Here is a 24561-nt window from a genome sequence, read left to right on the forward strand (position 1 = left end):
CCAGCTTTCAAAGGAATGTGCCATAGGAGCTTCAGTTTCTTTTTCCCCTTTGGCTCACTGTTCATGATCCCTTTCTGAATTAATGAGTTCCATGCGTTTATTACTTGCTTGAACTTATCTTGCTCAACTTTCAAAGGATGCCAGCCCAGTCTACTGTTATCTGGATTAAAAAAAAAATCAGCTTGTTTTCAAAATCAAAATATTAGGTTTTAAGATTTCATCAGAAATCTTTTATATAGAAAAGATTCCTTTTGTTGATGCTTTTTGCTTATGTTTAAGATGTAAACCTTGAAAATACTAAAGAGAATTGAGATTGACTTCTAATTATAGTAGTTGATTATATGTTTATTGAATCTTTTCTCAACAGACCAAACATTATCTGTACTTCCCTTTTTTTTTTTTTTGCCATATTCTTAATATTTGATACCGGTCCTTCTGTATCTGCTCAAGAATCTTCCTCAGTGAGTAATTCATCAGGAAATCTCTTCTCGGAAGCCTATGATAATGCAGCTCAAGGGGTGTCTCCGCTAATGTAAAGTCAAAGCATTGACTGTGTAGAAGTAATGTATCTGATTTCATTAGCAAATTAATAGGTGATACCAGTTCTGAGAGGAGAGACTAATGTTCTCTCTCTGCTTTAGTTCATTCTAAATGGAATCATTTGGGAACAGGAAAATGGGCAAGTCTGTCTTTCCATCTAGAGATGAGCAGACTTGGTTCTGTAAGCCCGTGCATCGTTTGTCTTGCTGACTTGATTCAGCTTATTAACATTTTATTGAGATACACTTTATAGTATTTTAAGAATAAGATTAGAATCTGCTAAACTAAGAATTTGGGGGAAAAAAAGTGCCCTACTACTCTTAAAAGTATTTTTGTTCTAGAGTTAAAATAGTCATATGAAAATAGTTACTTTTGTTGAAATAGATGTACATGGAAATAATTATATATGTTAAAGAAAAATGTCAGGAATGTTAGCATAGTGTTTTAGTTGAAACAACTTTTAGAACTGTTTTTTTTTTTTTCTTGAAATGTATCCTTTTATTATAAAATTAGTGTATGCTCTTGGTATAAAATTCAAACATACATGGGTGTATAATCCTACTCTTTGGACATAGCTATTGTGTATAGGTTAGTGCGTATCCAGTACTTTAAAAAAAAAAGGCTTTATTTTTTTTAGAGCAGTTTCAGATTCACAGCAAAATTGAGAGGAAAATACAAATATTTCCTATATACCCTCTGCTCCCACACATGTGTAGCCTACCCCATTTATTAACATCTCCCACCACAGTGGGTCATTTATTACAACTGATGAACGTACCTTGACACATTTTCACCAAAGTCCATAGTTTACATTATAGTTTACTCTTAGTGTTATATTGTCTATTCTGTGGCTTGGGAGAAATTTATGACCTGTGGCCATCATTACAGGATCCTACAGAGTAGTTTCACTGCCCTGAAACTCCTCTGTGCTCCACCTGTTCATCCCTCCCTCCCTGTCATCCCTGGCAGCTGTGGTCTTTTTATTGTCTGTAATTTTGACTTTCACAACATGATACAGTTGGCTTCACACAGTACATAGTCTTTTCAGATTGACTCTCTCACTTAGTGATATGTATTTACATTTCTTCTTTGTCTCTTCATGGCTTGATGGCTCCTGTCTTTTTAGCAAATGAAGGTGGTTCTTAGTATTGTTCTGCAAAATATTCTGAGGTTTCTGTTTGCAGGTGGTTCATCTCCTGAAAACTTAAGTATTTACTTTTTGAAACTTTCTGGAATCTTTTTTCCCCTCATATGGCTGGCTGAACAGAGAACCAGCTGTATTTGGTTTGGGCACAGGGAAGTCTTGGCCTTATCCAAAGGTTGTTTTGGTGGTTAGGAGCCTTTTGGGAAAGAAATGAGGATGGAGGTAAAGAATGAAGTGCAGCAGGTCTCGGACATTCCGCACAACAGGAAGCCAGACATGACCAGGTGAGACGCAGCAGCAGTTGTTTTTCGGAGCTCTGGGATGAGTCCTGGCACTTATCCTCAGGGTGTTCAGGAGTGTAGTAAGGAAGCAAACAGGCAGATCAGTGATTATACATTGTAAAAAAAATGGGCCACAGAGAAGGGAAGGTGCTAGAAAATGGTTGTTGGCTCTAGAGACGTGATAACAGTAAGAACCAGCAGTCTTAGCAAGATGGTGGTCCTGACGGCTGGACAGAAAGGTTGGCATCACGCAACAGGAGGCAGTCTTAGGGTCAGGACATCCATTGTCCTGTCCCATTAAATGAGCGTCACAGAGGCATCTCAAAGCTATTTTAGAACATTGATGGTGAAATGTTAGCTCTTGGTGTTCCAACTCAGATCTTAAGGGAGAAGAAAGAATTCACAGAAACAATGGTGAATTTAGTGTTTGAAACCCATAGAGCAGCTTGTTCTTCAGTACCTCGTGTGTTTGCAGGACGGGAGATTGAAAGTCATGGCAGTGAGCAGGACTTAGCGAGAGGAGGGGACGCCGAGTAGTGAGGGGACTTTGCTCTTCGGTGTCTAGGTTCTTTAAGGTACCTCCTTTAGGTTTTGTTTCCTTTTTTTTTAATTGATATGAAACACAATATAAAGTGAATCTTTTTTAATGTAATATTATTAACTGAGGCTTCCCAAGTGACTCAGCGGTGTAAGAATCCACTTGCCAGTGCAGGAGAGGCAAGTTTGATCCCTGGGCTGGGAAGACCCCCCGGAGAAGGAAATGCAGCCCACTGCAGTATTCTTGCACGGGAAATTCCGTGGACAGAGGAGCCTGGTGCGCTAGAATCTGTGGGGTTGCAGAGAGTCAGACAGGACTAAGTCGCTGAACAGCAACGTTATTGTTAGCTATACTAATCGTGCCATACCTCAAATCTCTAGAATTTATTCATCTTACAACTGAAAGTTTGTGCCCTTCGACCAAAATCAACTCTTCTTAAGTGAACAGTTCGACAATTCAGTGGTGTTTAGTACATTCACAACATTATGCACCCACAATTTCTGTCTAGTCCCAAAACATTTTCGTCATTTCCAGAAGAAACTCCCGTACTCCTTGAGCAGACAGTTCCGTTTTCTGCCTTCCTCCAACCCCTCAACCCCCGGCAACTACCAATCTGCTTTCTGTCAGTAGATTTGCCTGTTTAGATTATTTCATGTAAATGGAATTATACAGTGTGTGGTTTTTTATGCCCGACTTTCATTCCGCATGTTTCTAGGTTCATCTGCCTCGTAGCATGTGCGTTCCTTTTCGGGTGAATAACATTCTATTGTATGTATATATCACAATTTGTTTATCCATTTACCTATTAAAGGACTTTTGTCTACAACTTTTGGTAGCTTACTAAGTTGCTGTAAACGTGTAAGATTTTGTGTTTACATAAATTTCAACTCATTTAGATAAATATCTAGAAATATGGCTGCTGGATTGTATGACTGTTTTAACTTGATAAGAAACTGTGAAACTGTTTTCCAAAAGGGCTGCGTGTGGGACTTCCCTAGTAATCCAGTGGTTAGGACTCTGCACTTCCTCAGGGGGCATGGGTTCGATCCCTGGTTGGGGAACTAAGATGCCACATGCCGCACAGTGCAGCCCCCAAAATGAAGGCTGCATGTTAGCTTCTCTTTTTAAAATTTTGGTTAAGAAAATCTATGACAAAATTGCCGTTCAGCCATCTTAATTTACTTTCTGTCTTTTTGAACTTGCCTATTCTAAATGTTTCATGAATGGAATCGTACAGTATGTATCTCAGTATTTGGCATTTTTCACACAGTTTAATGTTCTTAAGTTCTGTCCATGTTGTGGTCCCTGTCAGAACATCACTCCTCCTTGGGCTGAGTAATGCTTCGTTGTACCTAAGTGCCACATTTTGTTTATCCGTTCGTCTGATGGACACATGGGTTGCCTCTGCCTTTAAACTATTTTGAATAGTGCTGCAGTGAACATTGGCATACACGTATCTGTTTGTGTGTCTGTTCTTAGTTCTTCTGGGTGTATACAGGAGTGGAATTGCTGGGTCATATAGTAATTCTGTGTATAATTTTTTGAGGAACTGCTTGTTTTCCAGAGTGGCTATACCTTTCCCACCAGCAATATATGAGGATTCCAGTTTCTCTCTATCCTGCTCAACACTGGTAATTTTCCTTTTCTTGATTATAGCCATCCAAGTGGGTATGAGGTGGTGTCTCATTTCTGATAGATAGAGTGCCTGATGAACTATGGACGGTTCTGTGACATTGTACAGGAGACAGGGATCGAGACTATCCCCGTGGAAAAGAAATGCAAAAAAGCAAAATGGCTGTTTGGGGAGGCCTTACAAATAGCTGTGAAAAGAAGAGAAGCAAAAAGCAAAGGAGAAAAGGAAAGATATACCCATTTGAATGCAGAGTTCCAAAGAATAGCAAAGAGAGATAAGAAAGCCTTCCTCAGCGATCAGTGCAAAGAAATAGAGGAAAACAACAGAATGGGAAAGACTAGAGATCTCTTCAAGAAAATTAGAGATACCAAGGGAGCATTTCATGCAAAGATGGGCTCGATAAAGGACAGAAATGGTCTGGACCTAACAGAAGCAGAAGATATTAAGAAGAGGTGGCAAGAATACACAGAAGAACTGTACAAAAAAGATCTCCATGACCCAGATAATCACGATCGTGTGATCACTCACCTAGAGCCAGACATTCTGGACTGTGAAGTCAAGTGGGCCTTAGGAAGCATCACTACGAACAAAGCTAGTGGAGGTGATAGAATTCCAGTTGAGCTATTTCAAATTCTGAAAGATGATGCTGTGAAAGTGCTGCACTCAGTATGCCAGCAAATTTGGAAAACTCAGCAGTGGCCGCAGGACTGGAAAAGGTCAGTTTTCATTGCAATCCCAAAGAAAGGCAATGCCAAAGAATGCTCAAACTACTGCACAATTGCACTCATCTCACATGCTAGTAAAGTAATGCTCAAAATTCTCCAAGCCAGGCTTCAGCAATACATGAACCGTGAACTTCCTGATGTTCAAGCTGGTTTTAGAAAAGGCAGAGGAACCGGAGATCAAATTGCCAACATCCGCTGGATCATGGAAAGAAGCAAGAGAGTTCCAGAAAAACATCTATTTCTGCTTTCTTCACTATGCCAAAGCCTTTGACTGTGTGGATCACAATAAACTGTGGAAAATTCTGAAAGAGAATACCAGAATACCAGAAAGGGAATACCAGACCACCTGACCTGCCTCTTGAGAAACCTATATGCAGGTCAGGAAGCAACAGTTAGAAATGGACATGGAACAACAGACTGGTTCCAAATCGGAAAAGGAGTACGTCAAGGCTGTATATTGTCACCCAGCTTATTTAACTTCTATGCAGAGTACATCATGAGAAACGCTGGACTGGAAGAAGCACAAGCTGGAATCAAGATTGCCGGGAGAAATATCAATAACCTCAGATATGCAGATGACACCACCCTTATGGCAGAAAGTGAAGAGGAACTAAAAAGCCTCTTGATGAAAGTGAAAGAGGAGAGTGAAAAAGTTGGCTTAAAGCTCAACATTGAGAAAACGAATATCAAGGCATCTGGTCCCATCACTTCAAGGGAAATAGATGGGGAAACAGTGTCAGACTTTATTTTGGGGGAGCTCCAAAATCACTGCAGATGGTGATTGCAGCCATGAAATTAAAAGACCCTTACTCCTTGGAAGGAAAATTATGACCAACCTAGATAACATATTTAGAAGCAGAGACATTACTTTGCCAAGAAAGGTCCATCTAGTCAAGGCTATGGTTTTTCCATTGGTCATGTATGGATGTGAGAGTTGGACTGTGAAGAAAGCTGAGCGCTGAAGAATTGATGCTTTTGACCTGTGGTGTTGGAGAAGACTCTTGAGAGTCCCATGGACTGCAAGGAGATCCAACCAGTCCATCCTAAAGGAGATCAGTCCTGGGTGTTCATTGGAAGAACTGATGCTAAAACTGAAACTCTGATACTTTGGCCACCTCATGCAAAGAGTTGACTCACTGGAAAAGACTCTGCTGCTGGGAGGGATTAGGGGCAGGAGGAGAAGGGGACGACAGAGGATGAGATGGCTGGATGGCATCACGGACTCGATGGACGTGAGTTTGAGTGAACTCCGGGAGTTGGTGATGGACAGGGAGGCCTGGCGTGCTGTGATTCATGGGGTCGCAAAGAGTCGGACACAACTGAGCGAGTGAATTGAATAATGCTGTGGATCTCTTCATGTCCTATAGTATACCATTTTCGTATGTTTGGAGAAATGTCTATTCCAGTCCTTTGCTGATTTTGTATCGAGTTGTTGTTGTCTTTACCTTGTTGAGCTGTAAGAGTTCTTTATATGTTCACTCTGATCAGATATTAGACATGTGAGTTACATTGTCTGAGAATTCGGGGTCCATCCATTCCGTTACCATCTGAACAGATTTGGACATGTTGCCTCAGTTCCCCTGACCAGCGTTTGAATCCGTGCCCTGGCAACGAAAGCGCTGAGTCCTCGCCACTGAACCACCAGGGAATTCCCGAGACACTTTGGTTTAGATATGAATAAGCCTGTATGCAGATTTGAACAGTACTTGCATCCCAGAAATGGAAATTTTGAAGGATTTTGAAGTTTGTTAGATGTCTGTATACTTATTTTAGTCATTGTATCCTTTCCTGATCTTTTGGAAGCCTATACAGCTCACAAGACTCATAAGATCTAGAGAGACTGTGCTTTGAGAGGCAGACCTAGCATACATAAGATATTCATTCTAAGCCACTTTATTCCCAAGACAGACATTTACAGTTATGTATTGAATCATGTCTCTGTGTTTTAGTCTGAAGGTCATATTCCAAACACAGAAACACAGGCGTGCTCCCGAGTGATGGACAGCCTGTCCTAAAACTTCAGTAGCACTAGGCTTCAGGAAGGGTTTGTTTTATTTCATCAACACATTGGTCACTGTATCACCTGCTTCTTTGCATGTCAGGATTTCTGCATTAACCTTTCGGCCAGTTCCTCTTCCACTTGATTTCCTGTGTGGGGATGAACGTGCCACAGAAGCTTGCGGGAACGGCAACAATGCAGGCTCTTTCCCTCCCTGACCCTTCTCGCTGGATGAGAGAGTTCCCTGTGCACTTAGAGCTTTCTAGAAGGCAGAGACCTTCGGCCTTTCACAAGTCTGATTTTCCTACGACTTGAGAATTCGGTGCATTTTGTTTTCGCTCGTTTCTCCTCTCGTTGCTCCTCTTGACTCAGCCAGCGCCTGGTGGGACAGTCCTTCCTTTGCCTGATCCGCCATAGCCAGCTTCTCCATGCTGTCTCAAGTAATAGGGGAGAAGATGGCATTATAATTATGATGTCACCAATAATAGAGCTCAGTTCAGTCCAGTCCAGTTGCTCAGTCGTGTCCGACTCTCTGCGACCCCATGAACCGCAGCACGCCAGGCCTCCCTGTCCATCACCAACTCCCGGAGTTCACTCAAATTCATGCCCATTGAGTCGGTGATGCCATCCAGCCATCTCATCCTCTGTCGTCCCCTTCTCCTGCCTTCAGTCTTTCCCAGCATCAGGGTCTTCTCAGTAAGAACTGTCTGTTTAGATTTAAAATTAAAAAAAAAATTTACTTAGATTGAGGAGGAGGTATAAAGAAATGATTCTTCTTTGGCTTTCTCATGCCAAGGACTTGAGTTTAGCTTGTGAGGATTCTTCATTAGTGTGGAACAGAAGCGGTGTCTAGGCCTGGGCCTTGGCTCATGTTGGCATGTCCGTCCTTTTACTCCTGCAAGCACCTTTTAGTTTATTGCTTTTCAGCTTAGCCCATTTTCTTTTTAAAAACTTCTCTCTAGCATTTTTTTCTGCCTTTTCCTTTTCTTCCCACCCCACCCCCTTTATTTTCAGTAATGCAGATGTAGAGAGAGTGTTAGATTGTTGTGATTCTGAGGGCTTGACTTGAGCTCTTCCCAGGCTGGGAGCCTTCTGTCTTTCTCTCGTGCATGTCTGGCCCCTTGTAGGACTGCAGCGGATGCTCAGTTAGCTGTGGCACTAGCCTCACAGCACAGGCCGTGTTATTTTTAGAAGACCTTCCAGGATAATAAAGATCGTTGATTTTGTATTCAGCAGGCTTCTTGAGTCTGTGGCCTGACTCCTCTCATCTGTCCTGGAGGATTCCCAGCGATGCTCTTCACACGCTGCTCTGGCCCCATTCTCTTCTCATTCTGCAGCTCCACTTATATGGATATGCTAGACCTTCTCAGGGTTTCCTTTTGAGCACTCTTCCTTTCTCCTGTATTTTTTGCTGTCTCCGTTTTTCATTCTGGGTGGTTTCTTTTGACCTGTATTCGTATCTAACCAGTTCTTTCTGTCTAATCTGTGTTTAACTGAAATTAAGCACTCAATGGATAAGTTTGAAAAAATACAACAAAAACTGAGACGTTTGGGACCTTTCAAATTTGCTTTGTTGCTTTTTATGGATTCCCGTTCCCTGCTAAATTCTTCAAGCTTGGCTTTTATTTCCTAAAACAGAGTAAAATAGTTGTTTTAATGATCTCCTTTCCTCGGTTCTGTTACCTGTGTCTTTGTTTTTGATGGTTTTTACTCATGGTGTTTTCTCTATTCATGTGTTTGTGCACTGGATGTAGTATTTGAAACATTATTTATAGAAATAATTAGAGGCCTTGGATGTCTTTTTCCAGGGAAGATTTTGTTTACTTTTTCCAGGTCCCTGAGGGCACTGGCAAACCAGGATTATTTTGATCCAGGTTGAGAGTTTGAGATTTTATCTAGCTGATTGGATGCTGAGTCCATGAGAAGACTGGTTTACTTCTAGTTCTCTCAGCCCCAGGATGCAGCCCTTTAGGGCCTCAGTCCCCTGGTTTGGAGCCAGGCTGAGGTTACTGAGCGTCTCCCCGGCAGGGCCTGGAAGGGCAGACATGCCCCCTGGGCCTCTTGGCCACATCTGCAGATCAGCAGTTGCTCTGGAGTCTCCATCACATCTTTGGGTTTTCATTCCATCTAGGATATTAACTAGGTAACGCCTCACTATCCTGTTAGCTTCCTGTTACTTTTTAAAGATGTCTGTATATTTCATCCAGTTTTTTTCCCCCAAATTGTTTAACCCATCATTTTTGAACGCAGAAAAGGAAACCCTGTTTTCATGGGCTCATGTTATTCTAATGTTCACTTTGACGCAAGTGACCGCAAGGTGAGAGACACTACGCTGTAGTCTCGGTTACATACTCGGTGTGACACCAAGTACAGGGAAGCACAGCTGAGCAGGAAAACCAGGCATTGTTGGTTGGAGGATTCTCCAGCAATCAGCATCTGGAGATGGTCTCCAAAGCCAGTCACCCGATTTTTGAATCCCAGCTCTGCCACTTATTAGCAGTGTGACCGTAAGCAAGTTCTGTGCCTCTGTTTTCTTGTCTAAAAAATGAAGACATGAATGTGCTTACCTGTGGTTGCTCTGATTAAATTTGTTAATAACTCAAGCTTTTAGAATATTGCCTAACTCATAGTAATCACCAGATAAAGTTTAGTTACTGTTACAACCATCTAGAAAATTTGGAAATTGCTGACTTTTCAGAAAATGTTTCTGTTGTTTTGACTTTTATTTTTAAAACTTGGAATTGCAAGTGGTGATGCCTGTTTGTTAGCCACCTGTTCTCTTTGGGCTTATTTCAGAAGAACTGAGGTTGGCATTTGCTAACTCCATGCCAGTGGTCAGGGAAGAAGAGACACTCCACTGCTGTCAGAGAGCGACTGCCTCCAAGTGGGTCCCCCCTTGGTGGGGAGGGCAGGGATTTGTCTTGTGGCTGGTGGCTCCTGCCTGTAGAGTAGGAACGCGCTCCATTGGCGTTTTGATTGGGAATTAGGAGCACTGATTAACCGTGATGTGATTTTTATGAATGGACTATAGACCCCAGAGTATGGGAGCTTTCTTAATTAGAGAAGTAAAGTGAAGCGAAGTGAAAGTTGCTCAGACGGGTCTGACTCTCTGCAACCCCATGAACTCCATGGAATTCTCCAGGCCAGAATACTGGAGTGGGTAGCCTCTCCCTTCTCCAGGGGATCTTCCCAACCCAGGGATTGCACCCAGGTCTCCCGCATTGCAGGAAAGAATGACACAGAAAGTAACAGTCGTAGAGTGTTTTTCTATCAGTCGTTAGTTATTGTGTTTTTTAGGGTTTGTTTGGTTGTATTTTGTGTGATTGATAAGTAACTTCTCCTGTTGTTTTTCCTCATTGTTTGTCTTTTGCCTATTTTGTTGTTCTTTCAGACTTTTATCTGGGAAAGAGATGATGGTAATACTGATAATGATCACTTGAATTTATATGGTGCTTAGCAGCTTACAGATTTATTATTGAGCATTCTTGTGAGGCAGCAAGGTAGGTAACTCCGTTTCTGCAAATGAGGAAAGTGGGACTTTGAAGTTAAGGAAGTTGCCCAAGTCACAGAACAAGTGGCAAAACTAGCATTTAAATATAGGTTTCCTGATTCTGAATGTAGTATTTTTTTCCAGTGCATCACCCAGGAGAATCCATTGAAAACAGGTTTAATAGGGAAAGCAATTGTACCTTGCAAAAATAAAGTTGTATTTTTGCTCATCTTGCTTGCTAAAATAAAATTCTATTTCCAGAAGGTTTTTTAAACATGTTTTTTTTTTTGGTTTCTTCAAGACAGCTGGCTTGCCTCTGGTTAGGGGAGAGCGATGCTTGGTGCTGCCCTCGCCCGTGGGGGCGCGGGGACGCTGTGCTCATGGGTGGGGGAGTCAGGGGCGTTTCATGGCTGTTACTTTGTGCGCCTCTTGGGGAAGAGCGCACGGTTGCCAGGAGCGGCTGCTTCTATCTGTCCTGACTGTGCATTTGGCACCTCCCTCTTTGCCTTTTTGAAATGAAATGAGAACATAAAGCACAGTGCATTCGCTAAGGTATCTTATGCTACTGAAATGACCTGCTGTTTGTTTCTTTAAAGTTCTCCAACCCCAAATTAATTTGCTGATTCTTGAGGCTCTTCCTGGAGGCTTAGAGGTGACTCTCTTTAGTTTGGAGTTGGAGTTTAGAAGTTTGCTGGCATGTTTAGAACAATCTTTTAGCTATTTATAGGTGTGGGACTTTTGTGGGTTTTTTTGTTTTGTCTTTCGTTTCTCTGTTTTTAAGTGGAAAACTCAGTAATCTTTAGGACACTTAGCTTATAGATGCGTTTAACAAGAACTAGCACATTGTTCCTCAGTGTTTTCAAGCTGTGAGTCTGAGGCAGTGGTCCAAGCTGTCGACACTCGGCTCACCCCAGCTTCTCCTGACACCTGTGCTCTTTCACAGGAAGCAGCCATCCAGGCAGTATTCCTCCCATGCCTGCCTCCCCAGCCATACACAGAGGATCCCATAAACTGTGAAAAGGCCCATTGGCTTTTATCGGGAGTGGATGCACCCTTAGAGCTCAGCTCTGCCTCTGCTTCGTTTGACAGGCTGACCTGTGGTCTTGGTACCTCCAGTAAAATCAAGTCGTAATGCTCGGTTGACTGCATTTCTCATCGCTTTGCCCAGGAAGGCCAAGGACACGTTAGAGTCTGTTCATTCCACCCTGTGTTTCCTTCTAAGATTGCGGGGCAGTGCTTTTGTTTTCCTGTGTGTTGTTTGTTTGGCCTTACTTCTGCTCATAAATTGAGATGCGGTCAGATTGTGTTAAAAGAGCTTTCTGCGTTTTTAGGCATGTCTGATTCACGGGGTCGCCTCTCTCCAAGTTTATGTGTATGCAGAGTATCTTAATATTTTTACACTTTGTGCTGAACTTAAAAAGTATCTTTCCAAGGTCAGAGCCTTTGGGAAAAGGTAACCAATTTTAAAGAGATGTTTAAAAAGAAAACCTTTTGATTTACACTGTTTACATTTTTAAAAGTAGTTTTTATTCGTCAGAAGTGGCCATCTAAAATGCTCAGCTCCTTCAATAAGTGCAGGAAGCTGAGGCTGAAAGTGGGGGAGGGGGTGAGGGAGGGCTCACAGAAACTCCCTTAAGATTAACTTCCCTCACAGATGAGAACTTTTGGTCTCTGTTTTGTTGGCTTTTGTCAGAAAGAGATTACATTGTCAACTTAATTCACCCAGGATTTGAATGCTCGCATGTTTCCTCTATTGGGGAAGTAGAGGGTTTAACTGCTCTGAGGTAATGCTGGCGAGGGCTTCCCAGGTGGCTCAGTGGGAGAGCACCCACCTGCCAATGCAGGAGGCACAAGAGGTGCTGGTTCAGTCCCTGGGTGGGGAGGAGCCCCTGGAGTAGGGAGTGGCAACCCGCTCCACTATTCCTGCCTGGGAAATCCCGTGGACAGAGCCTGGCGGGCTACAGCCCATGGGGTCACAAAGAGTCGGACATCACCGAGCAGTGTTGGTAAACACCTCTAGGGAGGGGAGAAGTCAGGGGAAAGGCAGGATTTGCCCTGGACCTTGAAGGCCAGTGGCGTGTCTGCACAGCTCACTTACTCAGGCAGAAGAGCCAGCTGGAACAAGGGAAGGGCTGCACGGTGCGTGAGGGCTGCTGGGTGACGCGCAGAACAGGACTAAGGACAGGAGGGGTTATGGGCACTTTCTTAATTAGACCTGGGTTCAAATCCCAGCACTTGTTCACAGACGAGCTGTGTAACCTTGTGTGAGCTACTTCCAACTTTCTGTGCCTCAGTCTCTCCCTCTGCAGAATGGCTAATACCTGCATCACAGACTTGTTAAAATTAAATGAGACTGTAATACGTTGTCTAGTACATAGGGTAAACACTCAGTAGGTTAACAGCTGCAGTCATTAAATTGCTTTGCTTTTTAACTTTTGTTTTAAAGTTAACATGTTCATTAAATCAGTTCCTAGAAGGTCCCTTGCAGTCTCACTCCAGAGACAGCTGTTGTCAACAGTTTGAGGAATGTCTTCTTTCTAATTTCAACTCTGTACATCTTTTTCATATTTGTTTTGATTGCGTCTGTTTGAGCATTAGGGAGTTTGGGAGGCAGGGAAGGGCAAGGCTGTGTGGTGTTTCTAGAAGACAGGACTTAGCTGACTGTGTGTTGTGCTAATAATTAGGAGCCAGGGAAGGTTTTGGAGTCAGGGGTGACATGATCAGCTCTCAGTTCAGTTCAGTCACTCAGTCGTGTCTGACTCTTTGTGACCCCATGGACTGCAGCACGCCAGGCCTCCCTGTCCATCAGTTGCAACTCCTGGAGCTTACTCAAGCTCATGTCCATCGAGTCGGCACTCCAGCCATCTCATCCTCGGTCGTCCCCCTCTCTTCCCGCCTTCAGTCTTTCCCAGCATCAGGGTCTTTTCCAGTGAGTCAGCTCTTCACATCAGGTGGCCAGAGTGTATGATCAGCTCTGTTTCAGTAATAATGCTGAATAAAAACATGAGTTGGCTTGTAGTGGGGAAGCAAGTCTTTGCTTGGCTGTTGGAGTGCCAGGTAGATGTTGAAAAGGTTTGTTACCTGCTTCCAACCGTTATGTGGTCCTCGTTGGGGAAATGAGGTGCTCCCTGAGGCAGGGAAGTGCGGACCAAGCAGGGACCAGGCACCGATGTGGCGTGTGGACTGGAAGTGCTTGTGTGAGCCAAGCCTTTAAGAGTGACTGACTTGGGAAGTGTTTGGGAGGGGCAAAGCACGAGTCAGGAGGCAGGAGAGCAGGGTCGACAGTCGGTCTGGGTGGAGTGGCGGGCCTCACCGGGCCAGCAGGCTGCCTGGCACCTCGTCAGGCCTGCTCACGCTCTGCCCCCGGCCCTGGCCTCACTCTGCTGCAGTGCTCTCCTTTCCCAGAGTGTAAGCTTTTTAAAAAGGCAGCAGAGTTTTAGTCATCCCTGCGCTTCCAGGCCTGGTAAAGGGCCCAGTACATAGTAAATGCTTTAAAAAAACAACAGCTGAACAGCCGAGTATTTGCTATTTATGGAAATTATGACTGGATACCCTGTTGTCCCCACAAATCAAGGTCTAAAAACCCTAGTGTCATCTCTCCCCCTTTCATTCTGCCCTCAGCTGTGAGGCCTCAGACAGGTCCCCCTCCGGAGCACCCACGTACCTCTCCATCCCATAACCTGTGGGCACCCGTGTGGGCTCCCGCGAGCATGCCCCCCTCCCACAGCTCTGGGGAACCCGCATGGCCTTTCTTCCTCTAGCCATGTCTTCCCTTCACTGTCCCTTGTTGGCTCCTTTTCCTCTTTCCCAGTCTCCAGATGTTGGTGGGGTTTAGGGATCAAGTGTACTCTCCGTCCCCAGACTAGTGGCTTTACACTGTTGTTTGACCAAACTACATGCCAGCCTGGTACATGCTCACTGCGTTCACTTCTGCACCTAAACTCAAGCCTGGAACAAAAGCTTCCCAATAAAGTTGTCATGCTTAGTCTTACTCTGAGCCATCGTCTCTGTTATTTTCCATTCCGTTCTATTTCATTTGTTTTTTTAATGCTGTTCATGACCCACTAAATTGATTTCACAACGTCCAGTTTGAAAAACTGCTCTGAGTGATCTCATCCACTCTTCTGGCTTCAAGTCCTATCTCTGTGCTGATGACTTTCCCATGTGTATCTCCATCCCCACCTTCCTCTGAGGTCCAGACATGCCAGCTGTCTACCTGACATCTGCACCTGGACGTCACCAGGAATCTCAGAGTTAACGTGTCCAGAAAAGCACCCTTGGTTCCTTCAGCCCCTCCCCTCCCTGCCTCGTCCCGTTCCCCAGACAGTGCTGTGGTCCCAGCCGCTCGGTACGAGACAGTGCCCGAGTACGAGCTCCGTGGGCCTGGTGCTGCAGTCTGACGGGCCTTGGGCAGTCACTGAACCTCCCTCTGCCTGACTGTCTTCATTTCAGCTAAGCAGGGTTTTCAGCTGTCCCTTTTCCTGGGACTGCTGTGGAGCCTGCGTAGATTTTTACCTGTAGAGGACACGGAGCGGTGACTGCCACGTGGCTGCTGCAGTTTGTCATCGTTGTCAAGTCCCTCACCTCCACTCCTGATCCATGAGTAATTCCCGTTGGCTCTGACTCCAAAATACGTCCTTTCCTTGACCACGTATCACCACCTCCATCACCACCACATTCGTCTCTGCAGCCAACGCCCCTTACCCAGGCGACCGGAATAGCTTCTCCACTAACTCCCTGCTTCTGCCCCTGCCCCTCCCAAAGTCTGTTTTCCGCAAAACAGCCAGAGCCGAGTTGGCCAGTTGAGAATTGAAACCAGAGGGTGTTGCTCTCTAGCTCAAACCCTCCAAAACCTCCTCATCAAATCGACGTTCTTACGTGGCTTAAAAGGCCCTTCATCTGTACTCAAACTGTCACGTGTGTGTGACTGACTGGTGAGCGTGTTAACACGTGCATTCTGGTTCAGTTGCTCCCCAAGACCCAAGACTCTGCATCTCCAACAAGAACCCAGACGGCCGTGCTGCAGGTATGTGGACCCTCGAGAGCAGGGCCCGTGTGCTCAGGGTCCCATTCTCTGGCTGCACCCCTCTCTCTCCCCCCGGCACTTGGCCTCTGCCGCGTCAGCCGCTTTGCGGATCCTCTCGGGCGGGCCATCCCCGCCTTGCCTCTGTGCCCGCCTCTCCGCAGGTCTCCGCACAGCCCATCCCCACCCCTCCTTCCAGTTCGTTGTCACTTCCTCAAGGGGGGTTGTCATCCTGTGTGAACCATCCTGTTCAAGTCCCACGCTTTCCTTCTACGCTTCTCTGTCCCCTTAGCCTCCCTTAGTTTTCCCTAAGCATTGCTTAGTTCCTGGCCAGCCCAATGTCTATTTGTAATTGTTCTGTCTTTATTTGCTGTTTTCGTGGTAGGTCGGGACTTTTGAGACTTGTTTGTTGCAGCTGTATCTCCAGAACCTAGAATCAGTGCCTGGAATGTAATATTTGCTCAGAATGTGTACTGAAGGATGACTATGCATGTGTGTAAATGTTCCCCATGTTAGACACGGGCCCCTGGAGGGAGGGGCCTTCCTTACTCCTGCTTTTCAGGCGGTTAGCCTGCATCCTCACTCCAGCCCTCTCTCAGCCTGCCTCACCCTCAGAGCAGCAGTCCTCAGTGATTGTTAGCTGGTGTTTGCTAGGCCCTTCTGCTGGGGGCTTTTGATTTCCTTGTGCATTTTATAGCCGTACTTTAATGTAAGGAACACATGTGTGCGTGCTAAATCGCTTCAGTCGTGTTCAACTCTTTGCAGCCCTGTGGACCATAGCCCACCAGACTCCTCTGTCCATGGGATTCTCCAGAAAAGAATACTGGAGTGGGTTACCATTTCCTTCTCCGCATAACACCTGACTATAGTCTTACTAAAAATAAAAAACAAAAGGTCATTCCTCCCCTAGTTAATGTTGCGATGTATCCTTTCCAGCCATTTTCCCCACTTACTATTTTGAAATGTATCAGTAATAAGAGAAAAGAGGGGCGGGACTTGCTTCACTTGGAGTATCAGAAGTCTTCTTAGTGGAAGAACTGTTTCACCTCACCACAGGCAAACTCCAAGGGCGTTTCTGTTGAAACCAGGGCTTAAGAAGTGAGCAGTTTTGCTCAAGAGCTCACTAGCATTAAGCTGCAAAACCCAGTTCAGAATCTGACTGTGTCTGAGTTCAAGATCCAGGCGTGCCCCTTCCACCACTTCATGCTCCCAGGAGCTGTGGGGAGAGAGACTGGAGTGCTTGACTCACTGGAAGGAGGCTTTGAAGAAAGGATGTTTGAGCAGGTCCATCACAGAAGCATCTGAATTAATCGGATGGTGAAAGTGGGCAGAGAACTAGCATTCCGGACAGGTAACAGCTTGGACAAAGACCTGGAGGTCAATGCACTTTTGAGGAACGGAGAGAAGTTCGCTGTCCACTGGAGTGAAAGTGAAAGCTGCTCAGTTGTGTCCGACTCTTTGCAACCCCACGAACTCGTCCATGGAATTCTCCAGGCCAGAATACTGGAGTGGGTAGCCTTTCCCTTCTCCAGGGGATCTTCCCGACTCAGGGACTGAACCCAGGTTTCCTGCATTGCAGGTGATTCTTCACCAGCTGAACTACAAGGGAAGCCCACTGGAGTAGGAGGTGCAAAATGAGGTCATGAGATGTGGAGCTAGAAGTTCTGTCCATGTCAGAAGCTGAAGGATCTGAAATTCCATGCCGTGAACCGGTGATGTTTCCTCAGACTGGTTAAGTGGGAAACCAGAATTCTGTTTGTTTACAAAATACGTCAGACACACAAAAAAGCACAAAGACTAATGACACTTGTATACCCATCACCTAGACTTAACAGTGTCACACCGGATCCTTCTGAGGGTCTCCCTCCTTCCACTCAGACCCAAATTCCCAAACACCAGGCCTCTTCCGTGTATTTGTTGTTGTTCAGTCGCCAAGTCATGTCTGACTCTTTTCACTGTTTTTGTGTATATTGTTTCTAAATTTTATCCATGTCCATACATATAGAGCTACAGAACTAGTTTGGAAGTTTTCCGTTGCTAATTCATCTAATTCAGTAAAAGGAATAAAAGCTTGATCCCACCAAATGACGAGAACCCCCTCAGTCTGATTTGACATATCTGCAGTCAGCTGAAAGTGTATCCTGGCTTTCTGGCATGGTTCAAGTATTATAGGTTTATGCCTTGTGCTTTTCTGCCCCTTGGAGAATCAGACATTATTTAGTGAGGAATGGCATTTATAAACTCAAAACTGAAAGTCAGCTTGTTTCCCTTGAATTATTAACATTTTCTTTTAAAAATACCCTGCCTCTGTGTGTGTGTGTGTGCGTGTGTGTGTGTGTGCGTGTGTGTGTGTGTGATGTTTAGCTTTTTTAGTTCATCTGAAGCTTATTTTTATGGATATCATGAGATGGGTCTAACACAATTATTTTTCTCCCTGAAAAACACCAGAAAGGTAGCATGTTATCCCAATACCCTTTAATTTATTTTAATTATAATTTAGAAAAAATTACAATCTGTGGTAGAGCAAGTATCTTCTGACTTTCCATAGTTTCCCAAATTTTCTTGACTAGCTTATGTATTTCCTTTAATCGAACTTTATAATTCATTTATCAGAACCTCACAGAGGCAGTAGAGAGTCTTCTGGTTGAGGGGTTGATGGTGAGGAGACGTGAAGGATGAGGCTGCAGAGCTTGGGAGATCAGTTTTACTGAACAAATGAGCAAAATAAGTAAATTGAGTAAGCAAGTATATAAGTATATATTGAGGCCAATGGGAGCCAGGTGCCTTAACTGTTTGAAGAGGAAATTGCAGACATAGAAAGAAAAGGTTGGAAAGATCCTAGAGGGTGTTGGGTTGGAATTGGAGGTCTCAAGATGAACCCATGGTTTGTAAACGTATATACCACTGTGGGTATGGAAATAGTTATAGGTGTGGGTGTTCATACATAGTGTTTAGCTAGAGGCAGTGACATCCCAGCAGCAGTGAACAATCCTAGCATCCAGATCTTTGTTTCTATATATTATCCTTCTCTAAAATGAATCGTGTCCTTGGAGATACGGCTTGTTCCTGCGGGTGGTAGTATGAGCCTGAAACACCTTGTGCCGGGAAGCAAAGGCATGCTCAAGGGAGGGAACATGTCCAAAGGATATAGGGGCCACTTTGAAGAGGCGTCCACTGGCCAGAGCTGATAGTTTGAGAATCAAATAGATGAGTGGATATGTGGGTTAGGAGGGGAAGTTCTGCCAGATAATGATGGACGGAGGATCACCATTTGGCATCCATCATAGATGGCTCAGTGGTAAAGAATCCTCCTGTCTGTGCAGGAGATGCCGGTGTGATCCCTGGGTCGGGAAGATCCCCTGGCAACGCACTCAAGGATTCTTGCCTAGGGAGTTCCATGGACAGTGGAGCCTGGCCGGGTTACATTTCAGGGGGTCTCAGAGCCACACACGATCGAGCAGCTAAACAACAACTATCATCATAGTGGTGCTCAGTTGACATGGGAGTCATCAGTAAGTGGATGTTTGACAAAGAACAAGCTATTGGCACAAGATACTTGACTGATTAACAGGGTCACGTGTTAAGTCTGCTCTGGGGAAGCCTGGCAGGGATGGGCTTGGCTGGGTGAAGGTGATTGGCATCGCCAGTGGAGGGTGCACTTGCCGTCCCTCCCTGACGTAGCGCCCTGAGCAGAGCGCAGCGCCACATCTCTGGTATCATTGCCAAGAAAGCGGGGACGTGGCTGGACATGCCTCCTGCAGAACGAGAGGACCACACTCTGTCAAGGACACGGGAGTCAGGAGAACACTGGGGGCCAGTTCGCATTGGCGAGACGCTGGCGAGGCGTGGCAGCTTGTGCTCCTGGATGGGGTCTGGGCCAGAGGGGAAAAGGAAGCATTGTTGGGGCAGTTCGCAAAAGTGGAACAGGCTCTGCGCTGGGCTAGTGGCGCAGGCAACGTTGCTGTTCAGTCGCTCAGTCGTGTCTGACTCTTTGTGACCCCATGGACTGTAGCCCATCAGGTTCCTCTGTCCATGGGATTTTCCAGGCAAGAATACTGGAGTGGGTTGCTGTTTCCTTCTCCAGAGTATCTTCTCAGGTGGCTCAGTAGTAAAGGAATATTAATTTCCTGGTGTGGAGGGTTTTATGCTGGTTATGTAGATGAATGTTCCTGTTTTTGGAAATGTACACTGGACTGGTTGGGGGTGATTGGACGTCAGTCTTCAGCCTACTCTCAAAGAGGTCAGGAAGAAGCTAATGGGTATCTATACAGGTTATATATTGTCTTGCTCAGTATCTGTAGGGGAATGGTTCCAAGGCCCCCTCAGACACCAAACTCTGTGGGTACTCAGGTTCCTTATATAAAATGGCATAGTAATTGCATATAAATCTCTAGGTTACTTACAATATCTAACACAATGTAAATGCTACATAAATAGTTATAAACCTAATGTGAGTACTGTATAAATAATTGCTAGCCATGTGGCAGATTCAAGTTGTGCTTTTTATAACTTTCTGTAATTTCTCCCCTAATACATTTGATCTGCGGTTGGTTGAATCCACAGATACAGACCCCATACATAACAGAGGGCTGACTGTATAGGTAATAAGTATGTATAGATAATGGAGCAAATGATATAAAATATCATTAAATTAAAAATGAAGTGATATTATCAGTTGGGGAATCTTGTTGAAAGGGGCTGTGTAAGCCCTGTACTATTCTTGAACTTTTCTGTACAATTTGAAGTTATTTCAAAATAAGTTGTATTCTGAGATCCTACTAAGTCTGGCATGTTACTAACTAGTTTTATAAGCTAGTCTGTAGGGACTTGACCTCTGTATGATGCTGTGTCTTTGCCTGTGGATACATTTGTGTGTTTCTCTGGTGGGTTGGTTTGTTTTTGAGCTCTTCTTTGGGGTCGGGTCCTTCAATAGTTTATCTATACATGTAGCTTTTGCCCTCTTCTACTTTGAATTAGTTCTCTGGTATTTTTTGTTGTTACTGTTATAAAATGGAGCTGTTTCTGCCTACAAGTAGTGACAGGGATTGCTTTCTGTGACCCTTTTTGTCTGTGAAAGTTTAGAAATTATGTACTAATACAGCTTTTAAGTGAGGGGAAGAAATTAATAACATCTCAAAACCCCTCAGGCTTAACTTAGGCAAAACCCACAGGGAGCCTGTGCTCCAAGGGCCCCAGAGACACCAGTGGTCCTGCCCTTTTTCCAGCAGTTTTGGCCATCCTGCCCACAGAGGGGGTCATCTAAGCTGATACTGCAGTTACGGGACAGGCTATCTGGTGGGTGGCGTTGGGACCCCTTTGACCCCGGGAGCAGGTTTGTGGCATGTCCACGCCGTTACAGCAGCATGCAGTGATAGGATGCTGCGGTCTCTTTGCTATTTGAGATTATGTCTAAAAATAGGCCTGCCCACTCTGGGGTGGAATTCAGTTGTTTTTATGCCTAATTCTGAGAAGCAGTTCAGAGACGGCGTTTTGCATGCACACTCACTTGGGCACCACGGCGCCTGTGCACTGTTAATGCCAGGTTTTCTGAAGCGAGGATTTCTGCAAGTGCCTCTCTCCCCCACCTGCCCCTGGACAAGATGTTTTTGAGATAGTGTGAGAGGTGTATTTTTAAACTAAGGTTAATGAAATTTTAAAGTGGTTATTTTCTACACAAGAATTAATGTCAGTAGAAACAAAAAGGATGAAAATGCATCCACAATCCCGCCACCTTGAATAATGGAAGGGTTTTCATTTTTTCCGTGCTGATTGGCCCTGGACCTAATGATTTCTAGATAGGTGCAACCATAGCACAGGTTATTTTCCTTCATCTTAGTATATAAAATAAGCATTTCCTATGGTGCTAGAATCTTCACAGTTGTTTTCAATGAGTATGTACCATTTCATTGAGTGAAAATGCCACCATATGTTTGATCATTTTCAGATGATAGAAAATTAGATTCTTGCCTGTCTTCACTGCCTGTGGATATCACCAGAGTGAATATGTTGGTACCTTGGTTTTTGCTTGGTTGTTCTGAGCTTTCTTTAGGATAAAAATCTAGTGAATAGAATTACTGGGTCGAAAGATATGAATATTTTTATTACCAAATGGCTTTTCCAAAGGGTTGTAATAATTCATGCTGCTTTTGTTATTGTTTGTACCAGCTTCACCCCAGCCTCACCAGGTATCATATCATTTTTTCTTTTGAAAACTTAAAGCTGTAGTTTTGTGTCCCCACTTTTTGCCAGCATGTATTTGATCACAGGTGAAGGTGGATGTTTTTTGTAGCTTGCATGGCTAATATAATTCAAGTTTTCACCCTTGGAGAAGACTTTTTAGATCTGTGACATTCTACTGGTTGTCTTTTCCTCTAGACTATTGACTTGCAAATGTTGATTGAGTTGGTTCCTAAAGCTGTTTTCTAGGCTCTCAAACCAGGGGACAAGCCAGCACCATCAGCACATTATCTTATTCTTAAGGCCTAATTGTACTGAGACACCTGTAAGCCACTGAGAAAGATCTAAGCTCTGTTCATCGGCAAATAGAACATAGAATCTGAAATACCAAGTCAAATCTTCAAGCAAATCTTTTTGCCTGATCTACTTAAGAAGATCCCATGTTTGCACATACATAGAGCAAATAACATAGAACTATCCAGGTATAGACAGTAAACTCAATTCTAGGAAATGTGACGATTCCTTTATAAAATGTCTCCCAGTCTGTGCCAGTCTTGCTGCTGTTTCACGGAAGGCTTCTGCCAGAAGCCCATGGCTTGGGGTGGGGATTCCATATCCCACCTGGACGTTTACTATGAGTGTTTTGCTTGTTTTAACTTCTCTGAGCCTCACTTTACAAAAAAGGAGCACTAATACTTGTTTAGAGCATGGTGAGGATTAAATACATTAATATTTATCTAAAGCACCTGGTGCGGTGTGTGACTTGTGTTAGGCATGAAGAAGATAGACAACAGCTATAGTTATTGCCTGTTAGGATTCTTGTTTTTGGCCATGCTGTATGGCGTAAGGAACCTTAAGTTCCTTGACCAGGGAGCAGACCTATGCCTCCTGCAGTGGGCATGCTGAGTTTTAACCGCTGGACCGCCGGGGAAGTCCCAAAGCATTAGAAGCTTATAAAACCTGGAGCAAGTGCTCCCTGCTCAGTTTATGGTACAGTGAGAGAAGGGAAAGTGGGTTTTAGAACCAAAAGAATTTGAGCTATAGGTTATCAGCTTCAGTTTACCCCAGAAGAGTGACTTTTGGCAAATAACATAATTTATCTTTTTTTAATCCGTTAAGTTGAAATACATGTAAAACTACCAGCACCTGACACACAGAATAAATGGTGGATATTATCATCAGTAGCACATCCCTCAGATAGTGGTCAAAGGCAGATCCTTCCCGAATGGCTAAAGGGCTTCCCTGGTGGCTCAAATGGTGAAGAATCTGCTTGTGATGTGGGAGACCTGGGTTTGACCCCTGGGTTGGGAAGATCCCTGGATGGGGCATGATGGCCCACTCCAGGCAACATTCTTGCCTCGAGAATGGCCACGGACAGAGGCGCCTGGTGGGCTACGGTCCATAGGGTCGCACAGGGTTGGACACGACTGAGCGACTAAGCACAAAGGCAGGTGCGCTTCACTGTGTATTAACAGAGAAAAGCCAGCAGATGACCTGCTCTAAGGAAGGCTTGCGGAAAAGGCCACACTTCCAGCGCTCGTTCCAGGAACCATGTGACCTGCCTTGGTAGGAAGAACTGTGGACCTAGCGATGTTTCAGAGATGCCCTCAAGGTGAGGGCAGGGCGATAGCACAGAGGGATCTGAGCAGGTCTGTTTGAAAGGGCAGAGAGGAGCAAAAATTGAGATGGGAAGATGCCAGAGGGCCACAGGCATGTGGAGAGGCAGTGCTATCCAAACAGCTGGTGAAGAAAAGCTGTTCCAAGAGATTGGTCCTGGGGAAGAGAGATGTTATTCGAGTCCAAGGAAGATGAAAACGGCAGTGACAAGGCTGGAGAGGTAAAGGGCAAACACAGATGGCGAAGAAGTTGCAGGATTAGAGAACACCTTAAATACAGAGAGTTCAAGCAAAAAATGAGTGGGGTCATTCTAAGGCATCTTTCTTAGAGTGTCTAAGAGATGTTCGTGGTTCTCCTTGGGAATAGGAAGTAGGGTCAGTGAGGAAAGAACATTTTTGTCTTTGAGAATGAGTTGGTGACTGCCTAAAAATGTATCTTGTCATCTTTATAGAGATTAATCCAGCCACAAGTGACAGTGTCTAGAGTCTTTACATGCAAAAGTGACTGTTCTGTTTCACCAGCATCACCACCAAAAGAGGGCTGGAGGCCTTGTCTGCTGTCCCTGTGTGATCATTAAAAGCATTACCATGTTCATGGCAATGAATAAGTCCTGTAGACCTGACCCAACCCATCCCTCGTGGTCAGTGTTCCAACCAGTTTAGAATCCTGGACATTTCTTTCTTCCTCACAGTTTGGCTCTGCGTTGTGTCTGATGTTTCTAGGTGTTTTGTTATGGGAGGACTTTTAGACCTTGTGGTATATTGCATGAAATAGAAGTCTCTCACTCCCCAGATAAAAAATATGTTACTCTGAAATCCTAGGATTGAGAGAGGAACGATACTAGTTGGAGTCCTGGTAGGAAACAGATGGCACACAGAAACTGAATAATTTCAGGAGCGTTTGTTTCCTTCAGGCATCCGGAAGCTTCTGTTCCAGATATGAAGAGTTGTGATAGAGGAACTAGGATCTGCCCGGCTGTTGGGAGAACCGCGATTGGGATGGTCAGGGAAGCTTCTCCTGGCCATTCAGATTGAAGCCCCCCAGTGAGTGGTTCTTAGGAGCTCATGGGGAAGCTGCCGTGAATCCGTGTCTGCTGCAACCACCCCTGGGAGTGTAAAACCTCTTGTTTTCTTCTGCCTTTCAAATCTTTCTTGTGCTTCTCTTTGTAAACTCTAGTCCGGATTATGCTGGAAAAGGGTTCTGGAAGCTTAGTTTCCAGGTTCTGATCTGCAGAGAACTTAGAAAGAAGGTGTTCACAGTGCTGCTGAGTTGTCCACAGTGCAGACTGGGGCTGTTTACCAAGGGTGAGCAGGGCCTGGGGACACCAGCGGAGAAAATGGCGTCTCCTGGGCTGGCAGCAGTAGGGTTCCTATCCCTGCACCTGGAAGGCGGGA

Source organism: Oryx dammah, unplaced genomic scaffold (assembly GCF_014754425.2).
Source record: "Oryx dammah isolate SB20612 unplaced genomic scaffold, SCBI_Odam_1.1 HiC_scaffold_29, whole genome shotgun sequence".
In the NCBI taxonomy this organism is placed as follows: Eukaryota; Metazoa; Chordata; class Mammalia; order Artiodactyla; family Bovidae; genus Oryx; species Oryx dammah.